We start from the raw sequence: 26,316 nt of genomic DNA, 5'->3' as shown, positions 1-26,316 counted from the left end.
TTTTCAAATGTGTCTCTCGCACCATAGGCATTTCAGGTGAAAAATAGTGTGCATTTTTAAATGAGCACGTGTGCTTTCAACTGTAAAAATAGATTTGCATCTTATATGTTAAAATCGTTTTTGACTGAATAGCCTGTCTTTCCTTGTTAATCTGCTAACCCATATAGCAATGCACCGCACCCTTGTGGTGGTGGTGCTGCAAAAAAAAATGTGCTACTTGTGCAGTAGTGCTGTACTCTGTGCTGTTTGCTACCTGTGTAGTAGTGCTGTACTCTGTGCTGTTTGCTACCTGTGCAGTAGTGCTGTACTCTGTACTGTTTGCTAAATATTCTTACAGGTCTCGATTACCACAAGAGAGACTGGCATCTTTAAACCCTCTGCATAGCAGGGAATTGTTAGGAGGAGGGGAGAACAATATGATGCCACGCTTTGTTTTTATGGCAGTGTCTGAAGAATTGGTCCTTCCCGTTCTTGTGGCACCAATGCCTACCAATAATACACTTTTCCCTTGCTTAATTGTGCACCAGAACGTATGGCCTCCGACTTGACTTCTTTTGTGACCAACTTTATTAACACATCTTTCTCCCAGGGGATTGTGAAAGTAGAACTAAAACTTTCGGTTGTCTCTCCCCTGTTGAAAAAGCTAAACCTGGATCCTGACAATCTGCAGAATTACTGTCCCATAGCAGGCCTTCCATGGCCTGGAAAAACTTTGGAAAAAGTGGCTACAATTCAATTTCAGGATTACATTGACAGAGAGGCCTATTGAACCCCCTTCAATCAGATGTTCAGCCTAAATATGGGACTGAAACAGCACTAACCGCGGTATGGGATGAGCTGCTGTGAGCTGCCAATAACAGTAAGTTATTCCTGCTCGTAATACTCAACCTATCTGCAGGGTTTGACATGGTTGACCATGGAGTTCTATTAGAATGCCTGAAAACCATGGGGAACGCCTCAAAAAGAACCCTTAAATGGTTTGCCTCCTTCCTGAGGGAGCATAAGCAATTAATACAGATGAGAGGATTTTTATCTGACAAACTCCCACAATTTGCAGAGTGCCTCAGGGCTCTGCACTCTTGCCACTTTTGTTCAATGTGTATCTTCGTCTATTGATGGATATCTTACGAAAACGTAATATTAGTTTTCACTCCTATGCTGACGACACACAATTGTACATTAGCCTTGATGATGTAGAGGATTCCCTCATCAAGATTGGCAAGTGTCTAGAAGACATATGGGTATGGATAGCATCTAATTTGCTGCAGCGCATCCCAGGCAAGACTGAGGTGATCCTGTTTGGATCTAAACATCTATTGGGGACAATTAATAGTCCCCCCACTCCATCGTTCTTGGGATCAAGCCTGAAGTATGTTTCAAAGGTGATAAATCTGGGTTGTGTTTGGGAGAACGATATGGGCTGTGAGGGGCAGGTCTGGGAAAAAGTTCAAGCTGCATTCTACAATATATGGCTGCTTCGACAGGCTCTCCTATATGTACCGGAGAAGGACTGGGCTATGGTGGTAGGGGCTCTGGTAACTTCTTAATTGGATTATTGTAATGGCCTGTTCACCGGGCCCCTGCCAAACAAATGAATCATCTGCAAAGAAGTGCTGCTGTGAAACTGGGGTTTCGGGTGGCAAAAGTCACCACAACCTATGCCTTGCATCGTTCCCTGTATTGGCTAACAGTGGAGGACCAGATACATTTCAAGTTGGTGTGTCTTGTTTTCAAGTGCTTCAAAAGCCTTGCATCCTGATATCTGAGGGAAAAGCAGATCCTTTATCAACCTACCAGGTCCTTGAGATCAGAGGATAAATACCTGCTTGTTGTCCCTAAGACACAATGCATCTCCAGTGGAGACAATAGATTCTCAGTCTTCGTGCCGAGATTGTGGAACAGTCTCCCACTGGAAATACGGAAAGTGGACTCCTTCATATCATTTTGTAGGGAGCTAAAAACATATTTTTTTTTTAATAAAAGCTCTGTCAACTGTTATCTATTGGTAGTATGTGACTGGTGATTGTACTCCGAAAAAGAACTGTTTCATCTGCGCCGGGATACATTTATGTTTATGTTTACTTGTTTATATTGCGTCAGAGCCCACAGGCATCAGGGCGCTTCCACAGATAACAAACAATCCAGACATCATGGAAGCACCTATAACCTAAGCGAATTGGGTTTGTTGTGCCCACTATACAAGTGCCTCTAAAAACCACTGATGGTTGATGTTTAAATAGATACCAATAAGGGAAGCAGTTTATTGTTCCTGATTAAGGGATGCACAGTACTGTTCTGTGTTTCATCCCTCATAGCATGTAAGTCATTTCAGGGTCACCAGGGTTAGCAGCTGTGACCCCTGGTCACTTACAATGGGACCTCTGACACTGCCTCTGCGACCCCTAGTGAAGGAATGGAGAGGCAGTGTGGACAAAAATATAGCACGTTCTTAAACCCCTCTCTTTCTTGGATGGAACTGTGATGATTTGCTTTCTCTAATGTGCTTTATTCATAAAAAAGCAACTGGAGATTAGTGTTTGTGTATATAGGCCAGACAAACTGGATGTTCAAGATGCAGAGCTTCATATTTCGAGCCAACTTGCTTGTTTTTATGTTTCTGAGGCTTAACATTTTGTGCAAAAATACTCCACATTTTGGAGTTATTGTGACCTAGATTCTCCATATTCCTGTAAAATAATGTGTATTCTATCATATTTTTATGTATAGCACTTCATGTCTGACTCATGATTCCTCCAGCTTCCAAGCGCTGCAAAGGTAGGTGTTATTACTCTGAAATGTAATTGCACTTAATATATTAACCTGAGGAGGATGAAGGGCTAATTCATCCCTGCTGAAATATGTAGGTTGAAAATGCAGGCTGACAGGTGTCAGAGCTGATTATTACATTCCCTGAACTAGCCCCTTTGTGAAGATATATGCTGTTTAATCAATTATGCAGTTCTCCTCAACCATAATCCGTACAATGCTGTGACGTCAGCCTCGTGGTCCTCCTTATGAGGATCCATGAACGGATCAAAACATGTTGAGCCGTCATGGATTCCCTTTCAGGTTGTTTGTTATGAAATAATGGTTGAACATTTGATTGATGGTTATTGCCCCCACAAACTTGACATTAAGATGAAAATCTTTCTGTGACAAAAAGAAGAAACAATGGATTCTTTGTTACTTAATATAATGTGTGGGTTTTGTGTCAGTTGGCTATTCCTCTGACGTTATCCCTTACCAGGTGGTTGAGGCATTAACTAACATTGGATGAGATTACTGGTTGGTTAAAGATGCACTTGGCATGTGAAAGAATCAACTGGATGTAGAAAGCTGTAACTTACATATTTGACCATAACTAGATTGTAAGGCTATAACAGACATGAGATGGCAGTATCCTCTAATAGAGGCTGTATTATGGCAGCACCTGCAAATGTGGGCAGGGGTGGACTGGTACCAAAAGAGGCCCTGGACATAATTTTCAAAGTGGCCCCATATTAGACATTTTCAGCAAGCCTAACCCTTTTCCTACGTCATCAGTGTGTGATGTCACTTCTGCTACCCCTGGCATTTTGTTGAATTGACAACCCTGCCCCACAGCCTTTCCAATATGAATGTGTGCTTTTCTTGGAGTTGTCTTCAGTGGAAAACACACGATTTGGAAATCAAACCACATAACTTGTTTGCCTATTTGATCTGGGTAGTGTGTGGGAGAGAGGGGCCAGTAGCCCCCCGTCCCTCCTTTCCTTAGTACAAACTTGGACCATGTGCCTCCAATGGTGGGGAGTGCCCCCATTGCCCTTATTTGATGTCAGCATCGGTTGGCACTCGCGTAGATGGGGCCGTTGTGCAGGACACACGGCATCCATTTTGTACCCCCTTGACTCCATCTTGGTAACTAGACCTCACTGCGATAATACGAAAAGGCTTCTCTACCATTTGCAGCACCGCGCACACAGCACACATGGCCCCCACTTTTTCTCTCACCATGTCTGGAAAACTCTGCATCTCCATTCTCACGCTAAAGCCAGAGGTAATTGCAACAAAGAACAAATGTAACATCTCACTCTTCCTCAGAGATCACTGCCCTGCGTGTGAACCGGCTTGAGCCAAGCGCTGTAGCTCATCCATCTCCACAAATCTGTCCATGCCCCCTCGCCATTAGGAAATTACTGCCAGTGCAACCCTGTGTCCCTGCAAGGTATTCCCTTTATGTACCAGATATTTGACCTCGCCATGATGCCTACCAAGTAGACCCCCAACTAACATTAGACCTCTGTTGCAGTATATTGTCTCCCACTACTAACAAATGTCAACGTGCCTCATATTTTTAATGAGTGCACACCCTCGCTTCAATCAATGTTATCATGATGATCAAGACCCTTAACCTGATGCTCCATATAAGCCACTGTTATTAACGATGTTAGCACAATTATGAGGTTTATGGACTTACAATGATTTGTTCAAAAGAGTTGCAATGATCATTATTTAGTGCATGCTTCACAAAGATGTATTATGTTAGCTTAGTTAGTGCCCCCCCCACTCCACAGCAACCTGACCTTCACCCCTCCTGGACACTGACAACGGAATCACGTGAAGTCCACCCTCCAGGCAAAGGAGCAACCAATCCAGATGGAACCGTGACATCACCTCCTTACAGTACAATACTGACTGTCCAATCATGCACCAACTTAATACCCTATGTTAATTGTGTCATCTATTATGATTCTCTCCTTTATAATGCAATGTAATTGTGATATTTGTCAGAGCGCTCTCGGGCAGCAGAGTTCTTTGGATGCCATTTAGATAAAGATATTTTTTTTACTTTGCAACCGGTTCTCTTAACCTTATTCCACGTCAGGGTGTGTCTCATTTATTCTTTTTGCACGTCTAAAGACGGGAGGGCGCCTACAGTAGCTACAATGATTCACACGCGTGCAGGTGAAATGTTATCACTTACGAATGCTTCTCCCTTCACTCGCCTATACAGTCTTTGTCAACATACCACTGTCAAATGTCCATATTTGTTCTCTGCACACAGGTCAATGTGAGTTTTTCTTCCTTGTTCAGGCAAATTAAGTGGCTCTGTTTTGGAATTTAAACCAGAATGAAGGATGCTCTTTAAGTCTGTAGAAAAATTACCAGACAATTTAATTATTTTTGTGCATTACTTTCACGTCCTGTTCCTTGTCAGAGGCCTTAAATCATGATGTGCACCCATGAACTCTAGACAATGGGCCTCATTATAAGCACGGCGGTCTGGGAAGTACGGTACCGGTAAGCATGCAGGTACCGTAGTTCCCGGACTGCCATACTACGAGCTGTGCTCGCAGGCACCTGTCAGCCCACCACGTCTTGCCTGGCGGGCAGTGCGGCACCCGCGAGTGCAGCATGTAGGTTGCACTGGCACCGTCAATCCAGGAATTACCGGGTCCGGCAATGTCGGAATTACCTGGTACTTCCTCATTGACGGGTGCCGGAAAAAATGCAACTCCGGCAGCAGCTGTGCCTGTTTTACAGACAGGACTACCACCAGAGTTATTATGAGGCCCAATGACTCTCCTTTCTGTGGTGCCCTATATGAGAGCACATTTCCCGCAGAAGCCCTTGGTTCATCCTACTTATTCAGGGAAGACATGGATTCAAAGCAAACAGCATGAGAACATATCTGTTTAATAATATGTATTATGCCAGGATTTAGAGCTAAATGGTATTTGAGAGGAATACCCTTATGGAACACTGGGGTGCATGGAATTCTCTTAAGGATGCAGAAATTCCTCACCCAGATATTGGCCATCTGCAGTTGATTTTGCACGCTATGAAGAGTGGTTGATATGGAGGATTTCAACTTAAAGTTGTGGTATTGCGTTTCATATAGTAAACTGAAGTACTCAAACGTACTCATGAGCTGTGCATCAGGCTAAGACTGCCTGAAATGAAACAGGGGGCTACTTTGTATGGTTATTCTCGAAGGTGCTGCAGATGATTACTTCAATGGGCGAAAAGCAAAATTTTGCAGGCAACCACACATGTAAGGACATTTCTTTTGCAGCCCTGCAGGACCCATCTTTTGCTTCTTAGACCAGGATAGATGTGCAGCTTGGTGAGGTGTGGATGCTATGCTCAGTGTACGTCTGCAATATCTTTCCCAACCTCTGCCAGACTCAGAGGCTTGCTAATCTGTGACCTGCACTCATCTCTATCTAAATATGTAATGTTAAGGGAAACATATTTAAGTGTCGGGTTGGTAGGTGAAGGGACTCCTAAGGTCGACATATAATAAGGTTGACTTTCAGTGGTCGAAATTGAGAGCATTTTAATAAAAAAGACATAAAGAAAGTCAACATCTAGATAGCGGCACTCAATTTGGGAATTCTTATTCTAGGATTTTAATTGTAAATGCAACGTATGTTCTTATCCAAGAATATAATATCAATGATCTTGTAACCACATTAAGGTGGTGAAAGACATACAGGGTAATTCATGAAATAAATGGGCGCCGAAAAGGGGAGCCCAAGTGTGAAAATCGCATTGCACGTGTGCTAAAGCCGTGCATGCAGCCGTTCGTCGATTCATGGAATGCGCGGCGCGTGTAAACCCTGGGATGTGCGCCAAATCCGTGGGTGGCGCACATGGGCGCACACGTCTCTAAACGCTGTGCACAACATGCACAGCGAAAGCACACAACATGTAGCGCACACAAGAAAAGGGGGCGGAACACGGGGCCTAACACGCGGAATGGGGAACAAGGCATGAAAATGTGGGCGTTACGGGGGAAGTACAGGAGGTAAATGCTCGCAACACCCACACGTGCGCTAACAACACATATTCATGGAATCGAACAGGCGAAACCTGTGCGCCAAAAATCTGGAAACAGGTACGCCAGCAGGAAGCAGGCAAAAGTGGCCCAGCGCAGCATATAAGTGAGCACAAACAACAAACAAGCTCATACACTACAATGAATATACCGTTCCTAGCAATAGTGGTCATGGGACATCGCAGGAGGAGGAGGATAGCCAGGCCCTGTATTTTTTTACCCAGGTCCAGCCTTTTTGGGATGCCTGATGACCAGGTCTGTGGGAGGTACATGTTTTCACCACTAATAATCCTAGAACTGGTCAGGGAGTTGGCGGATGACCTCACATCACATACCCTGTGCACCCAAGCACTGAGCCCCTTGGAAAAGGTGCTCAATGTACTGCACTTCTTGGCTACTGGGTCATTTCAGCAGACAAGTGCCATAGTTGGGGGTGTCTCACAGGCCACGCAGTCACGCTGCCTACACCAGGTGTTGGCAATCATGACTGCATTGCCCTCAGTCCGCAGGCAGATATACATACCCAGAACCCCTGCAGAATGACAGGCCGTCGTCCAGGACTTTTACGGGGTGGCACACTTCCCCAAAGTGCTAGGTGCCATTAATTGCACCCATGTGGCTCTATGTCCTCCCAGGGCCACTGAGCACATCTATCGAAACTGCAAGCACTGGCATTCCATCAACGTGCAGGTTGTATGTGATGCCAATGGAATCATCACCTCAGTATATGCCAACTATCCGGGGTCCAGCCATGATAGTTTCTTATTCCGAATATCACCCCTAAAACGGGACCTGGAAGTTGGGAGGCATGGCGACACATGGCTAATTGGTGAGTACAAATGTCTCTGCACATGCATGCATGTCAGACACTGAGAAATGGGAAAACCCAACTAATGACAACCATTATCACCTCCCCAGGGGACAGTGCCTACCCTCTGAACACCTACGTGATGACGCCAATAAGGAACCCCACCACACCACACCACCCGCGGTAAGATACAACGCACCCCATATTGCAACCCGGGGCATAGTGGAGCGCACATTCAGAGTGCATAAATCATGCTTTCGCTCCCTTTACCGCTCTGGTGGGCAGCTGCTATATGTGCCCCCAGTAGTGTGCAGGATCATAGCGGCAGCATGTGTCCTGCACAACGTTGCAACCTGGCAGGGCGTGCCGGTGGACATGGTGGTGCCCCCACACCCCCACCCACATGCACGGCCGCTGTGCATGGGACGTGAAGGGGCACGTAGTGAGGCAGCCGTACCCAGCTTATGGCAAATTTCTTCACCTAAAATCCCGCCCCTGCGGAGTGCACACAGGCCTGGCACATACCAGCTGACAATTTATGCTGATGACAAAAGGGGCAGTCAACTGTCACAACCATACCACCCTGAGATTGCTTACCTGGAAGTCTACATTGCGTGCATCCCTAGCTACTTAAACACACCCAATGATGTGTCAGTAAAAGGCACACATTCATGCAGCATGACTACCCTCTTGCAAAATACTACAACTAAATAATGGCATGTCAACCAACCTCCTCCCATCTCAGCTACCCAACACATCATGGCATGGCATGCTACGTGAAAACAACCAAATGAATGCACAACACATGACACAAGTTTCACAAAGTGCACTGTCCCAAATGGAAAAAGGCCAGAGACAATTTCTTCTCACTAATAAAAAAAAAAAACAGCACACATGAAGAAATACTTACCAGCAAGACAAAACATTAGTACAGGATCCAACAGTGGCAACGTATGACAGTAAAAAATGAAAGTAGTGAAAGTGTCACAACCTGACAAAGGCAGCACATCGTCGACCCCTTCCAACTGCAGTGTGTTGCTAGTAGGCAAATGTGGCAGTGTATTGCATACAACATGAACTGCATCTGCAATGGAGACAGGCTTGTTAAAACATGAGAAAGATACATTTATATATGCAAAAAGTCATAGATGTAATACTATATACAAATCAAAATCTAGTGGAGAAATCAACACCAATCCCCACTAGGGATGTATACACAGTTTAGACTACAGACTGCCCCACAATTTATGTGAGCCCAATGCCTCTGTGTAAGTTACTGTCACTTGGTCACACCCTTTGTGAGCCCATGGAAAGGGGAAGCAGGAGGGGCGTGTGTGTCAGGAACCCAAGTTTCTAACCCAAAGACAGGACAAACCTGCATGTGCCTAGCTGGAATACACAGTGGATGCCTACGGGAGCCACACAAAGCAACACACTGTAACATGAATTCACAATCTGAAAGAATATGGTTATGAACAAAATAGTAAATGCAAATTAAATAAAGAAAAAGAAAATGTAAATGAAAGTAAACCAAATAAATAAAATAATAAAGTAAAAATCAGAATACAATTTAAATAAAAAAATTAAATGAAAAAAAAATAAAAAATGAAAATAATAAATAGAAAAAAGAAGAAGAAAAAAGAGAATATATTAATTAAATTCTAATTCTAATTTGCAATTCGGAATGAAATATGAAAAAAACAAAAGAAAAAAAAATCAAAAATGGCCATTTGTCGACAAGGGGGGGGCACTCAGGAGTGAGGAGGTACAGGGTGTACCCCAACACCCACATGTGTGGATGTTGAGAAAAAAAAAAAAAACATGGGTTCATGGCCTGCACGGCTACCCTACATTGGGAGAACTGCCGTCGCTGTCTTCACCCTCTGGTGGTACATTAGAAGGTGCGTGTGATATGGGAGGCATACCACACAAAGCCCTGACATGCACTTCCATGGCAGCAAGCATGCGGGTCTGAAAGGTTTGGTTCTGCAGGATGATGGTACGGAGATCCCCATGCAGCACATCGCAGGTAGCAGGCATTTCTGCCTGCAAGGCCTTGCGTGATGCCCGGATCTCCTCACAGGTTGCCTGGATCTCAGCTGAGAGTGTATGTGTCAGCTGCTCCAGCTGCTGTTCTGACCTTGTACTTTGGGACACCTCACGTGCACCCAGAGTATCTCTGAGGGACCTGTGTTTTAACCTCAGGGCATCCCTGTGGGCCTGTGACTCTGCAGATATGGCTGTGCGCATAGTCTCCAGTCCAGCCCATCGGGCCCTGTTGGACACCAACATGTCCTCCCTGTGTGAGCGGCACATGGACTCTGTTGCCTGCTGCTAGAGCTCCACCTGCCTTTCAGGGGGCAGAATGGAAGTGGCCACCCTATCCATGGCCTAAGCCATCATCTCACACAATTCCCCCTGTTGTGCTGCAATAGTATACATGGAGTTCTCCCACACAGTATTGCCTGGTGGCGCATGGCCACCGCGTTGGCGGGCACCACACCTGTTGGGGCAAAGTGATGTGCACCTTGCTGGGCTGGCACTGCCCGAGGCTGCAGAACGGCATTCCTCCTTTGATCTGTTGGCCCAGGTACAGGAGCAAATATAGTGGAGTGTGATCCTGCATCCGTAACTGCCACAGGCGGACTTTCAAACACTGAATGCCCCATAGAGGGGTCTACACCCAGTGCCGGTGGGTTGGACAGAACAGCATCCCTCCCAGAAACACTCACCTGCGACGGGACATTTGTCTCAATGACAGATTCAGTACCTGAGCCATAGAGGTCTTCAGAGGTGTACCCAGAGACACCCGTGGATAGGATGGTCTGTAGGAGTAATGGATTTTCACCCACCACCACCCCACATCCTCAACTGGTGCCTGGTTGTGACTGTGAGTGCTCATGGCTCTGCGCCATCTCCTCCTCCTCAACAGCATCTTGTGCCTTATCATGTCATGATGCCTACCCCCAGGGACCCAGACCAAGTCCAGCAACCCCGGAAGCAGGCATAAAGTTATCCCAAGCAAGCCCAACAACCCCTGCTAGGGGCTATTTGGGTGCACTCCTGGCGCCTATGGCGCCAGGATCATATGGAGAGTCAGTCCTGGTGCCATAGCGCCAGGCTCATGGATTAAAACTTACCTGATGCAGACCATGCTGCAAACTTACCTGATGTAGACCATGCTGCAAGAGCTCCAAGCCAAAAGAGGCTTGGAAGGGACTACTTTACTTAGGGACTATTTTTTTACTCGGGTGGGGCTGGGGAGGAATACCTACCTGGGACTACTTTGGAGGCTATTTAAACCACGCACGAAGAGCAGCACATGCTTCGCATTATTCTGCATCCAGCAGCATAACGCTCACTGTGCCTGCAAGTCTGCATCCAGTCTTCTGCCACGCCCGCCTCGAGTTTGGAGCTCCTAGACAAAGGGAGAAAGAAGGAGAAAAGGTTAGAACAAGAGCAATACCTTTCATCCTTACCTGAATTCCCGATCCATTGCACCTTTGAGCTGGAAGAAAGAAGCTATTTTATGTGTGTCGCCTCGCCTGCTGCAACGCCGAGCTGAACTCACCGGCCTTTGCAGCATCTTCACATTCCACCGCATCCTCCTGCATGTTCCCGCCGCACTCCGGCACCTAAGGAGAAGACAAGAACAGCAAGGTGAGCCAAGGGAATACACAGAGGAATATCAGTTACCCCCCCATAGACTTACCTGATTTTACCACCGGGGGTTCTATTCCTCTTTACGGGTCGGCGCAGCTTCCACTGCATCTTTGCCGAACCCCGTCCCCTAAGAGGAAACAAAAGGACAGCAAGGTGAAACAAATGGACTAACAAGGGGAACCCTCCTCACCACAATAGACTTACCTGATTTTACCGCCAGAGGCATTATTCCCCGAGACTTCATACTTTCTCTCAGCTCCTGAATAAGGGAGAAAGCAACAGGTTACATATCGCCATTATTTTATCGAACTGTGTTGGATAATACAATCCTTACCAAAATATTATCGGTTGCCACGAGGAACTCTTCACTAGGGTCAAGCTGCAACCTGCAAGGAATCGGACAAGAGTGAAAGTCAGGCATTTGAACTCTTACGAACTACATTCTTACGCCATCTTGCCGGGAATCTCGGAGTAAATATAGTTCTGGAACTCACCAATTCCTTTGAGCCAGTGAAGCAACTGGTTATCTACGCGCCCCTGCGCTCAATGCAGGATGGAGAGCTCATCTTTTCAAATCATCAGGTGAGACTATAAGAGGGGACATCAAAGGTGATCAGTGGGGAGAACAGCAGGGGTGGGGGGATTTAGGCTGAACTCCACGAGTGGTTAATTCCCCTTCTCCATTTGCAGAAGAATATTCCTACGGGCCAAGCAAACGAAGTTAGATGGGCCAGTCCAGTCCGTCATCTCGGCCCTACGCGTCACATTGGTGGAGACCGCAGCTGTCCAGTTCAGATCAACGCCTCTGTGGGAGCCAGGTGAATGTAACAGAACGCAAAGCCTACCAACAAATTCCCACCCGGGCATTATGGTTACCTCAGAAACTGACCAATTGGCCCAATTACTAGGGGAACTGAGGGCTGAAGTGCATTCCGCCCGCAAAGAAACCAATGCTCTTAGGAGAGAACTGATTTTGTCAAAGGAGCAAACTGATGACCTTGCTAGGCAACTATTGCAAAGCCAGGCTGAACAAGCATCCCTGTCTGGTTCCGGGGGAAATCCAGCTCCTGTGTTATCAAGTAACCCTGTGCAAATAAACCTACCAGGAAATATTCCATTAGCTCCACCCGAACGCTTTGCCGGAGATCCCAAAAGGTTTGCCGTGTTTATGAACCAATGCCGCTTGCACTTTTTATGCAGACCTGGAGCCTTCCCAAACGATCAAGCCAAGGTAGCCTTTGTATTGTCATATCTCAGCGGCAGTGCAGCTGAGTGGTCAATTCCACTTGTTACTCAGGATGACCCAATTCTTCGGGATTTTCAGGGCTTTCAAACGAGCATGGAAAGACTATTTGCCCAACACTCCCAAGGACAGGCCTTGGATAACGACCTTCTGTCCCTACGACAGGGTAACCAGGACCTTCTATCCTACATCGCAACCTTCAATAGGTTGAGGGTGGAAACTGGATGGCCTGAGGTAAAACAAATCACGTTATTTCATCGAGGGCTTCGAGGAGAACTCAAGGATGTCTTGGCTCAAGTCGTGAACCCACCTCAAGACTCCGCCGAATATATAGACTTAGTGGTCCAGTTAGATCACAGACTTCAGAACAGAAAGGCTGATCGAGCCAAGTTTGAGAATCGGGTGTTGGTCAAAACCCACGCTAACCCCAAAGGAGCAGATGTTTCAGAACCCATGCAAATTGGAGGGGTTAAAGGACCCTTAACCCAGAAGGAAAGAGAAAGGAGGCGGCAAATGCAATTGTGTCTATATTGTGGAACTTCTGGGCATTTTCAACAGGATTGCCCTGTAAAACCACCCAAGAAGGTGGTAGGAGCTGCTGATAAAAGCCATATGGAGTCAGACTCGGGAAACGAACACTCCCGGCAAGCGTAGAGGTCCGCTTGCCGAGCTTGAAGAATGATACTCAGACCTCGCATTTTATAATACCAATGGTCCTCATAGATCCAGGGCAGCCATCGCGTATGTACGCAGTAAGGGCATACATTGATAGCGGGGCTATAGGAAACTATGTGGACTACGAATTGGGTTTTAGGATGAATCTACCTCTCTGCCAAAAAACCACCTCAGATGTCATCACCACAGTCAATGCAACTGAAATTGCCTCTTGGCCTGTAACTCACTCCACCACAGAGATGACACTATTGGGTCAGGATGGGCATCGAGAGACTATTGTGTTTGATCTAATCAAAGCCCCACAGTTCCAAATAATACTGGGGATACCTTGGTTGGAAACACATAATCCTTGTATTGATTGGCGAGAGAAGAGTATAACCTTCCCGGATTGTGCACAAACCTGTTACCCAAAGAAAAATCTGAACGCAGGCCTGGCCACAGTAACCACAGCAGTCATGCAACTACCTCCTGAATACCAAGAATTCCAGGAAGTCTTCCAAAAAGAACAGCCAAACACCTTACCTCCTCACAGATCATACGATTGTCAAATCGATTTTATACCCGGTGCACAACCCCATTGTAGCAGGATCTATGCCCTTACGGAACCAGAGAACCTTCACCTGCGACAATACTTAGACCAGTACCTTGCCAATGGCTTTATTCGCCCATCCAAGTCCCCTTCATCTTCAGCTTTGTTCTTCGTGCCCAAAAAGGAAGGTGACCTCAGAACGTGCATAGACTACCGCGCATTGAACCAGATAACTGTTAAGAACCGATACCCATTGACTCTGATCCTTGAACTACTAGACCAAGTGAAGGACGCTTGCATATACACTAAATTAGATCTCCAGGGGGCATACCATCTGGTACGTGTAAAAGAGGGCGACAAATGGAAGACTGCTTTCCGCACTAAGTATGGATTATTCGAATACCAGGTGATGCCTTTCAGGATGTGCAATGCACCAGCAGCCTTCCAATACTTCATGAACAATGTCCTTCGTGAACTCATTGACGTTTGTGTTGTCGTATATATCAATGCTATTCTAGTATACTCCTCTTCAGAATCTGACCATGTGAAGCACGTCTGAGCAGTCCTTGAGAAATTGCGCCAGCACAAACTATATGCAAAGCTGGAAAAATGCATTTTTCATGCCACAGAAGTTAAATTCCTTGGGTTTATCCTGACCCAAAAGGGAGTCCGAATGGACTCATGAAAGGTGGATGCAATCCTTAAGTGGCCATCACCAAGTTCAGTTAAAGGAGTACAAAACATGCTCGGCTTTGCCAATTTCTACCGCAGATTCAGCCCAGATTTTTCATATGTTGTACATCCCATCACAGCACTCTTGCGAAAAAATAAACGCTTTATGTGGACTGAAGAAGCTGAAAATGCCTTTCAAGATCTGAAAGCGAAATTCACGTCTGCATCTGTATTAAAGCGCCCCCGCCCTGAATTTCCATACATAGTGGAAACTGATGCATCCAGTCTAGCCATGGGAGCTGTACTGTCTCAAAAGGACCCTAAAACTGGCCAGCTTCACCCAGTAGTATTTTGGTCCAGAACGTTCTCGGCACCCGAGTTCAACTATGCGGTTACCGACAAGGAGTTATTAGCCATTAAATCCGCCTTCAAGGCTTGGCAGAAACACCTTCTCGGTGCCAGGCATACCATTACTGTGATCACCGATCACCGGAATTTACAGTATTTAAAGACAGCCAAGGCCCAATCGTCACGTCAACTCTGATGGGCATTGTTCTTTGCCGAGTTCGATTTCGTGATAACCTATCGACCAGGTTGTAAGAATGGTAAGGCAGACGCCTTATCCCGCATAGGGATGGGAGAGGCAGAAGTGAACCCAGAACCAGTACCTATAATTTCCAAACAAAGGATTCTTGGAATGACTACTCTACAGACACTAGAGGACATTCAGGTAAAGATTCTGCAACTCTTTGATCCTACAGCCCTGCAGGACTGGGTAAAGAAAGGCCCGGACTACTCTGTCACCAATGATCTGCCTTATTACCAAGGGCGGCTAATTCTGCCACACAAGGAACTACAAGAGCTAGTCATTTCCTGTTATCATGATACCCTAATGGAGGGGCACCCAGGTATTGCAAAAACCGAAGCTAAAATTAAAAGACAATTGGGTGGCCGACCTGGCGAAAGGATATTAAATCATTTGTGAAGTCTTGTGGCATTTGCGCCCAAAACAAAAGTCAAAATAAAAAACCAGCTGGACTCTTACAACCTTTAGACATTCTGCCTACACCATGGCACACCTTATCATTAGACTGTATTACGATCTACCCCCATGAAATGGATTTAACACCATTTTAGTTATTGTGGATATTTTTTCCAAGATGGCCCACTTTATTCCTTTAAAGGGATTACCTTCAGCTTCAATCCTGGCCAAGGAGTTCCTCGAAAACATTGTTCGCATACACGGATTTACGTCCGTATTGCTCTCTGACCGGAGCAGTCAATTCATTTCACATTTCTGGAAAAAATGCTGTCAATTGGCGCAAATCGATGTGAGATTATCGACCAGTCACCACCCCCAGACCGATGGTCAAACGGAGAGAACCAACCAGACTCTCGAACAATACCTGCGTTGTATGTTACATCAGACTGAGAGTAATTGGAAAGACATTCTTTGGATCGCCGAATATGCATACAATAATTCAGTACACTCTGGAACTGGACAAAGCCCATTTTATACTTTATATGGGCACCATCCTCGAACCTCAGACCTTGACTCACCCCAACACTTAGAAATGCCCACAGTGGACCATCTGCACGCTACGATTACGCAAGCCTTTAAGGAAGCAACTACACATTTAAAACAGGCGAAAGAAAAATACAAGAAAGATGTTGATCGGCATAGAAGTGATACTTCACAATACCAGATAGGGGGCCAAGTATGGTTAGCCACTAAACATATACCTCTAAAGGGAACACGGACCTTTAACCCCAGATATTTGGGACCTTACTCTATTAAGGCCATTATCAACCCGGTGGCTGTCAGGTTGGACTTACCTGCTAATATGCGAATTCACCCCGTCTTTCATGTGTCACTTTTGAAGCCAGTGCAACCAGGGACAAGACTAACCAAGCCAGCAGACCCCATCCTTGTAGACGGAGAACGCGAATTTGAAATTAAGAACATCCTGGACTCCAAGCTGATAAAGTCAAAACTTTTTTATTTAATCAACTGAAAAGGTTACAGACCACAGGAAAGGTCATGGGAACCTAGTGACCATGTTCATGCACCCCGATTGGTGAAAATATTCCACCGAAATTTCCCAGACAAACCGAAACCACAGGGAAGAACGACTTTAGGAGGGGCCTTGGGGGGGAGTGTTGCCATGATGCCTACCGCTGTGGCGACCGGCTCATATGGAGAGTCAGTCCTGGCACCATAGGCACCAGGCTCATAGATTAAAACTTACCTGATGCAGACCATGCTGCAAACTTACCTGATGCAGACCATGCTGCAAGAGCTCCAAGCCAAAAGAAGCTTGGAAGGGACTACTTTACTTAGGGACTATTTTTTTACTCGGGTGGGGGTGGGGAGGAATACCAACCTGGGACTACTTTGGAAGCTATTTAATCCAAGCCCGAAGAGCAGCACACGCTTCGCATTATTCTGCATCCAGCAGCGTAATGCTCACCGTGCCTGCAAGTCTGCATCCAGTCTTCTGCCATGCACGCCTCGAGTTTGGAGCTCCTAGAAAAAGGGAGAAAAAAGGAGAAAATGTTAGAACAAGAGCAATACCTTTGATCCTTACCTGAATTCCCGATCCATCGCGCCTTCGAGCTGGAAGAAAGAAGCTATTTTATGCACGTTGCCTCGCCTTCTGCAGCACCGCGCTGAACTCACCAGCCTTCGCAGCATCTTCACATTCCACCGCATCCTCCTGCATGTTCCCGCCACACTCCAGCACCTAAGGAGAAGAAGAACTTCAAGGTGAGCCAAGGGAATACACAGAGGAATATTAGTTACCCCCCCATAGACTTACCTGATTTTACCACCAGGGGTACTATTCCTCTTCACGGGTCGGCCCAGCTTCCACTGCATCTTTGCCGAACCCCGGCCCCTAAGGGCAAACAAAAGGACAGCAAGGTGAAACAAAGGGACTAACAAAGGGAACCCTCCTCACCACAATAGACTTACCTGATTTTACCGCCAGAGACATTATTCCCCGAGACTTCATACTTTCTCTCAGCTCCTGAATAAGGGAGAAAGCAACAGGTTACATATTGCCATTATTTTATCGAACTGTGTTGGATAATACAATCCTTACCAGAATATTACCAGTTGCCACGAGGAACTCTTCACTAGGGTCAAGCTGCAACCTGCAAGGAATTGGACAAGAGTGAAAGTCAGGCATTTGAACTCTAACGAACTACATTCTTACGGCGTCTTGCTGGGAATCTCGGAGTCAATATAGTTCTGGAACTCACCATTTCCTTCGAGCCAGTGAAGCAACTGGTTATCTACGCGCCCCTGCGCTCAATGCAGGATGGAGAGCTCATCTTTTCAAATCATCAGGTGAGACTATAAGAGGGGACATCAAAGGTGATCAGTGGGGAGAACAGCGGGGGTGGGGGGATTTACGCTGAACTCCACAGGTGGTTAATTCCCCTTCTCTATTTGCAGAAGAATATTCCTAAGGGCCAAGCAAACGAAGTTAGGTGGGCCAGTCCAGTCTGTCATCTCGGCCCTACGTGTCACATTGGTGGAGACCGCAGCTGTCCAGTTCAGATCGACGCCTCTGTGGTAGCCAGGTGAGCGTAACACATCACCTGCAAAAACATAAAAGAAAAGTAATGAAGAGCAGCATAGCCCAAACACATAGGCATCACGAGGTACACATCAAAAACATGAATGACACATGTCACACATGACAATAACTCTGGCATGCATGCACTGGCAATGAAGTGGAAGGGGAGACAAAGAGCAGACACTGAGGACTCCAAGATGGAAAAGCAACATATGTGCTGCATGCTGCATAGCACCAGCATCACACATTAGCCTGTGAGTGGCATGGACAATCCACATACATGACACATGCCAGCACACAGATGGCACGCAGCATAACAATGGCAGATTTGACAAGGACACCCAGATGGTAGCAAATCAGTACTGTCACCCATCCATGTGAGATGGACATCATGAAATAGAACATGCAAAAGAGTGTGACAAAACACGCATGTGCCACACGCTGCAACAAAGCCAGTGTTCACTAATACAGTGATGGCAGGCACATGGATACATTAATGGTTGGTCACTTGGACATGACAGAAAACAATTGTTATGTTGAACATTCAAGCAGGGCCCCAAAGTGATTGTGTGCAGGGCATGTTTAGGTGCACAATACTCAATCAGCCTGATTTATGAAATCATTCCCATAATAAGTAAACAAATGTGGCGCATTGTGGGGTGAAATCTATGTCTGAAATATGTTGAATTTGGGGCCGAACAGCACAAAAATGTGTGTTAATCATGCAAAGGATTCCATCAATCAGGCAGAATGAACAGGAAAACAGTATGAACATTATTGTGGCATGATGGCAGTTGAAGGGCAATTGCAGTAATCAGGTGCAAATTGTTAACTGCGGTCAGAAAGCAAACTGTAAAACCCAAACCCAAAGCCGGGGTTTGATTTGGAGGCACCACATGGGTGACCCATAGCAGTCATGTCTACACAGCCTCACCTGGCACTCAATCAGAACACATCACCCAAGCAACATACACATGGTTTGCACACACATGCATGCTCACTCACCGGACATTGCCTCAATATCTGGTAGGTCTGCCACGCCTTGGATCTGATCCTCTGTGATTAAGCCTCCAGCGATTGACTCATGCTCTGTGAGTACTTCCTCCTCTGGTGGAGACCCACTGCCAGTCACCAGAGGCATGATTAGAAGCCAGCTTGTTGTTTGCTCTGCGTTTGAGGTCATGCCACCGCTTAGATCAATCATCAGCCGTGTGCCTCATGAATCCAAGGGAACTAATGTGGTCCGCGATGCATTGCCAGTGTGCCCTACATTGAGCAGGCGTAGTCTTGCAGCCTGCAGTCACCAGCATTTCGCAGCCTTGGGCCGACACGTAGCCCACACGTTCGTCTAGTTCCACATCATTGAAACTCTGCTTCCTTGACGTGCCGGAGGGGAGAAACGTGTCTGGGGTCCCAGCCTGTACTTTAAGAGCACCCTTCTTCCTCTTGAGAGGTGGTGCAGACCCTGAGTGGCTTACGCCGCATGGTCGGTAGGGGCTGAAGCGCAGGTGGACTGGGCACTAGAAGTAGCCAAAGGCACGATGACCAAAGGTCTCACTGCAGGCATTGGCTGCTGGGTGATGTTGGCAGGACCAACCTTGGTGTGATGGTCTTGGACCAACACTGTCCCGGCTGGGTGACTCGGAGCTGGGGTGGATTGAGCTGCAGCTCCCCCTGCAGCCTCCTCACCCTGGCTACTTGGGGCAGCAGATGACATTGCTGCCCCAGATCCACGTGGCCTGGTGACAGTAACTTTCACCGCCACACGTGGCTTTGACTTGGTGACACAGAAGTCGACCTGTGAGTCATCCTGTACCAGTTTGGTCAACAATATGGGCCGGGTTAACAAGGCCTGAGCTGGGATGGTGTCAGCTGCATCTCCTTGACCCATTGGGGGGGGCATAGGAGTCCCTGATTGGTCCTGCACACACTGGCCTCTTGGGCCACCCTGCACATCCTGGCCACGTCCCCTACCGCGGACACCTCTTGGAGGTCAGCCATCTTTGCCTCCCTTACCACTTGGTCGCCTCCCAACCATGGCACTGATGTTCTTGTGTGAATGGGAGGTGCAGTAAACAATTGTCCTGGGCAATTGGGGTGAAGGGGGCAGGGTAATAGATGAAATACGTACCCTAGTGCTCTAATAAGGCTGTCTGTGACCCCTAGGGGAAGATGACGGGTCACGCAACACTCAGGCACCCCGAAACAAAATTTTACGTACACATGACCCCTGGTAGCCCACGTGCGTGGAATAAAGAATCCACACTACGCTGTGGCACCCAGAAACACAAAAATAAGTTTATGTGTGGTTTATGTGTGGTACACGCAGGCTGCAATGACCTCTGAATGGGTACGCGACACACGGGGGCAACCACAGTTGAAAAATACGTGTGCAACTCAATGTCTGCCTGGAAAAAGAATGTGAAAAAGCCACACATGTGTGCATTGGCAGCATCCCCGGCAAAAGAAGAATTGAACGCTGTCTGAGTATACAAGGAGGACGAAATGGAACCGTTGTGAAGTAATCAAGTGTGAACCGACAAGAAGTACAAGAATCACCCGTTCGCTCTCCACAAAAAGCACGTACAAGAAAACCGCATCCTACGCGTACCTTTTAACCCAGCCCACACGTGCGATGTCACTTAACGCGTGTACGTGCTAAGGGCCTTTCCTCCAATTACACGCAGTCACACCCAGACGTGCAGTTTTTGCATGTGTACAATCACTATGCACGTGCCAAATCACTCTGTATCACGCTGGCCATGCGACAACACACGGAAGACCACGATCCTGCCCAGATGGCCATTTTCCTGCCCCCTAGAGCCCTGTGCCCACTCCCACCTGCCATCTGCTGCTGCCTGCCTGCCTGCTGGCCATGTGCCCTGCTATTTGGTGCCTGCACGTCAGCCATCTGCAGGGGTCCAGTTGCTGTGACCACCCCTGCTGGAACAAAAGACTCCCGACTGAAGTTCCATCGCTCCACAGCCCAGCACCAGGACCCAGTTGCCCACCCACACCTGCCTCCGGGTTGTCATGTTGGGGGAAACACCATTGGAGACCACTGGCAACCCCCGAAATACATGTACCCAGCTTGCCCAAGGCCTATCGTGTGTGAAAATCCCTGTGCTCCACCGAAATACACATACCCCACTTGCACCAGGCCTATAGTGTGTAAAACTTACCACACACCACCAAAATACACGTACCCCACTCGCGCCAGGACTATCGCATGTGAAACTGCCAGCAAACCCCTGAAATACACGTACCTTGCTTGCACAAGGCCTATCGCGTGTGAAAATTCCTGCTCACCCCCGAAATACACGTACCCCTCTCTCGCCAGGACTAACACGTGTGAAACCTCCTGTGCACCCCCAAAATACACATACCCCGCTCGCACCAGGCCTCTCGTGTGTGAAACTTGCCGCACACTGCCGGAATACGCGCAGGCACCCCATCCACCCTGGGCATGCCCCACAGGCAGCCCGCTCACACTCCCCATGCCCCACAGGCAGCCCAAATCACAAGGGGTACTTTTTCGACGCTATTTACCTGGCACGAGCGGGGTACGCATATTCCGAGGGGTGCGTGAGTACATTTTCATGCGTTTTGGCTGCCGTAAGAGGGGTAAGAGTAGTATTTTCACGCGATTACAGTGTAGCGGCCCTGTAAAATGGTCCATGGTTATCTCGGCCCTTTGCACCGCATTGGGGATTTCAATGGCTTTTCCTTGCGCAAGGGGCGTTCTTGGGGCGTAACTGGCGCTGCGGGATGTTCGCTGCACCAAAGCTCAAAATGGCTTGGAAATTCCATGAATACGCAGTGCGCCAGAATGCTGTTTAGCGCACACGGCTGGCGTACGCTCCCTTTCTGCGCTGCTCGCGTGCGCTGCCTCTGCACTGAAATCTGTGAATTACCCCCTTAATACATTGGTAAATTATTATATTCACACCTACAATATGCACAATTCATTTGATAATGACAAAAATATCACAGCTGACATACAAATGTTTAAACCTATAATTACTAAAATCACAAATACTTCATTTAAACACATTGATTAATCAAATCAATTAAAGCTGGCGAAACCAAAACCCCTAACTACAAATATCTCAATAACCTCCTAAGTGGCTCTTCATTTCAAACCAATAGCAAAACCAACATTCCTGCAAAGAATTCAGTGCATACCTTGAATGGTGGAGACTACTTGATGGCAGGATGTTAGGATCAGGCCATTCAGATATACAGACACAGTGGGGAAAGCACTCACTCATTGACTGAAAAACGGCAAAAAGCAAAAGTCCCGAAAACGGAAAATTGTGGGTGAAAAGGAAAAATAATAAATGAGTATTTGAATTGAAGTAGATGAATTTGAAATGTAAAGTGTCAGTACAGGTGTGGTGTGGTAGGCATCAGACTTGTTTCGTATTGGGATTGGATTTTTCAGGGAATAGTTCAACATAGCTTGCTGGGTTTAAAAGGTGAGCACCTTTTTCACATTGCCAGAATATTTACTGGAACATTTCCTCTCTCAGATTATTGTTCTGCTGTTCCTTTATTTATTTTTTAAAGTCCAATGCTATTTTGTCTTGCCCACTTTCATCTAAGGAGTAGGTCTATTGAACTACATCTGTATACATCACTTTGAGATATGCTATTTTGTCTTGCCCACTTTCATCTAAGGAGTAGGTCTATTGAACTACATCTGTATACATCACTTTGAGATATAAGTAAACTTACTTTGCATATACTTGTGGGTGCCAGCTTTTGATTTTCACTATGGAGACAGAAGTACCTGCGTATATGTAATTATTGCAGCTGGTCATTTTCCCCCTTTACCATGCTGCTTAAATGCAGTTAGTTGGGGCTGTGCGATGTAGCTCAACTGTCACCAAGAGACCGGCCATAAAATAAGGGCTTGCAGCACGATGCTTAACCAAAGTGTGTGATCCTGGACAAATCATTTAATTTCACTGCATATTGCTTAAAAACAAAGCCTGCAATATGTTATACATAACAATACCACTGTCAAAAGAGGTCAAAAGTTGGGGTTTGATTAATGTCTTTGAGTGATGGGTTGCAAGTGTTTTAAAATATAGAGTGCCCATGCCCAACGGCCATGGCCAAAGTCCATGGCTAGTGGTCTGGTAGTGTTCTAAATTGGACAGTGGACATGGCCAAAGGCTGTGCCTGGTCATGACTGAAAGTCATGGCTAGTGGTCTAGTATTGTACTCAAACATACAGTGGGCTCGGCCGTAGGCCATGGCCACTGGCCATGCGTGGAAGAAATCTATGGAATACCAAAACCCTTGAAATTCAAGGAAAAAAGTTTTGTTGCAGGGAAGTTAAGGTGAGAAATAAATTGTAAGCTTGATATTCATGGAAAAAACTTCATGGTGTGAATTTAATACAACAAACTCCATGAAATTCAGCTAAAGCCACCTTAACCTTGTAACCCTTGTTGCACAGCCTTTTGACTTGAATGAAGGATCTGGCATATATTTGGAAAATGAAAAACGTGTTGCAGGCCCCGCAGACTGTACCTTTTGGGAAAGAAAAGAAAGCGATAAAACACAGTTTTCGGCCTACTGCCATTCTTTCAACCTAGATAAAAAGCCATTGCGAAAACTGCTGGACTTAATTGGACCAGGTGCAAAACAATTTGGGAAAGAAGCATTGACTCGATTTCAGGGTTATTGCATCCAGTAGTTGCTTAAATATTTGGCGGAGCAGGGTGTGCCCCTTTCTCTCACATTTACCGGTATATCTCTCAAGGTGCATTGCAGCAGAGAGGCTAAGAGGATTTTTAGAAATGAAAAAACAGCAATTCATTTCCAAAATTCTGTTGCTAACAACCTTTGACTTGCTGGATGGATTTGGATGAAATATTCAAAAGAAAAGATTTGTCAAGTCCCCACTTGCCCCACCAAACTGCAACTTTTGGGAACCATACGTTATAAAACGAAAACAATGTTATTAACAAAACAACACACCCCAGTTTCACAGTTTTCAGTCCATTCATATTCAAATAGAGAAAAAGTGCAGTATTTGAAGAGCTGTAGCACAAAATACGCTGGGCAGATTTATACCAATTAAAAAAGAACCTGGGCACAAACCGTTGATTTACATTTCTTGACTGGTTTGGGGAGAATCCATCCAGTATTTTATTAAATTCCTGACAGCGAATGGGGTGCCACCTGCTAGTTAAAACATTTATTTTGGCTTTGGTGCTTTTTACAGCCAAAAGGCTGAAAGAGGCTAATAACCTTTGACTTGCTGTCTGGATTTGGATTTCATTTTCCAGACAGTTTGCCAAGAGCTCCACTAAACTGGTGATTTTGGTAACAATTCCTTAGAAAATGGAAAAGTTATTAAGACAACATAAAAATGCTGTTTTTAGCCTAGTTGCATTCATTTTCACATGGATAAAAATGCAGTTTTTGATCTGCCATAGCATGAAAACAACTGAACAGTTTTGGGCCAAATAAGAAACATTGTGGTCACCAAGCATTGACTTAATATGCTTGACTGGTTCGGGGACATCCATCAAGTCATTTTTTAAATATTTGACTGGGAATGGGGCACATCATGCACCTTAAAACCTGTATATCGTTCTTGGTTCTTTGCAGCAGAGAGGCTAATAACATCTGAATTTGCTGGATGGATTTGGATGACATTTTCTAAATCAAAGGTTTCTCAAGAGCTGCCCAAAACTGGAAATGTTGGGAACAATTCATCAACAATGAAAAGAATATATTAAGAAGACTTACAACGTATTTTCCTGCATACTCACTTTTGTTTTCCCATAGCGAAAAAGAGCTGTTTTTGAACAGATGTTCAGAGAAAACACCTGGGCAGATTTGGACCAAATCTTTGAATAAATTCCCTGTGATTTACAGAGTCTAATAATGTCTCAACATAAGAAAGAGACTCAAAACTCTTCTGTTTATGTAGTCACTACTAGGGGATTGTTTTGAATGACCAGGCTTAGATGGTCTGTCTGAACGCACTATATAAATACCAATACCAATAGTAATATCAGTAGGAATAGAAATCACATCAGGCTAGAGATCGGGGAGTGGGAAAGAAGACAGCATGTGAAGTTGGGCATTTGGGCCTGGGTTAGGGAACCAGTTATGAGTAGAACATTTTCAGTACATCAGGTGAAGACTTTGTGAATTTCACTACAGAGGCAAAGCCGCAAGATAACATTCAAAATAAATATGCATCATACAAAGCAATGAGTGATAGGGGGTAATGGGATAGGGTTAGGATGGAAAATTCAACTAAGTGGTGTGATAGGGCATGGAAAAAAGAAGGGGGGCACATGTCGAGTGCCTGTGGGGACGTGGAAGACTTTTTGTTCTAAGCAGTTTTTGCCATATTCGCCAGAATCAGTGAACCACCAGTATACCATAGCAATTTCAGTTATTGGAAATAATTACTGTAAACTTATCACAGAATTAATGAGTTATAAAAAGAAGGTTTAACATCTACAGTGCCTATATCTACTGGTCAGGTAGCAATTTTTGTTTGGTAACAAATTAATGGTGTGATATGGCCATTGACCATGGCTAGTAGTTCCAAAAGAAAGATATTGGTGAAACATGTACAGAGGCCATGGCCATAGCTAGTGAGACCTCAAGAAACTTAGCAACGTGTTTGCTTGTGTTCACTGGCCATGGTTGAAGGCCATGGTTAGTGGGCCCAAAAGAAATCTATTTTGTACAGCATGTACAGTGGCCACAGCAGAAGGCCATGGCTAATAGGCCATAAGGAAAGTAAGGTGTAGCAAAACCCTTGAGATTCTGTGAATGGACATTTGTTTAGTGCAAGCTAATGTGACCAGATTGAATGTAACAAAACCCCTGAAATCCTGCACTCGCTTTCAATTAAGTCCACCTCAGAGAAGAAAATGTGTTACACAAACCAAACAGTGAATGAGGCAATGGTAAGGAAAAGGCCTGGGAGGAAAAAAGCAATTGAGGGGAATGGGGAGACAATGGAAAGAGAAGGGGGCACTTGGTCAGCGCCTGTGAGGAGAGGGAAGATTTTGGGATTTTCAAGCTTTATCTTGGGAATACTGGGTGAATCCCTCGGGCATTGGTAGTTCAATGGCTCTGCATGTGTAGTTAGTTGCTATTATAAGGGGAATATCAGGGGAACATTGGGGAACCCCACGTGAATGCGGAGAGAGTGAAATAAAAAAGTAATTTTACGCATGCAGTGATCACACCTCTTAGGCAAGGGGCAATGGGTCTCTATGCCAAAGGTCATGGTTAGTGGGTCCCAAATAAACCTATTGGTTAACATGTGAAGTGGCC

Source organism: Ambystoma mexicanum, chromosome 1q (genome assembly GCF_040938575.1).
Source record: "Ambystoma mexicanum isolate Mex_15411 chromosome 1q, UKY_AmexF1_1, whole genome shotgun sequence".
In the NCBI taxonomy this organism is placed as follows: Eukaryota; Metazoa; Chordata; class Amphibia; order Caudata; family Ambystomatidae; genus Ambystoma; species Ambystoma mexicanum.
The sequence above is the reverse complement of the archived record's forward strand: the minus strand, read 5'-3'. Positions refer to the sequence as shown.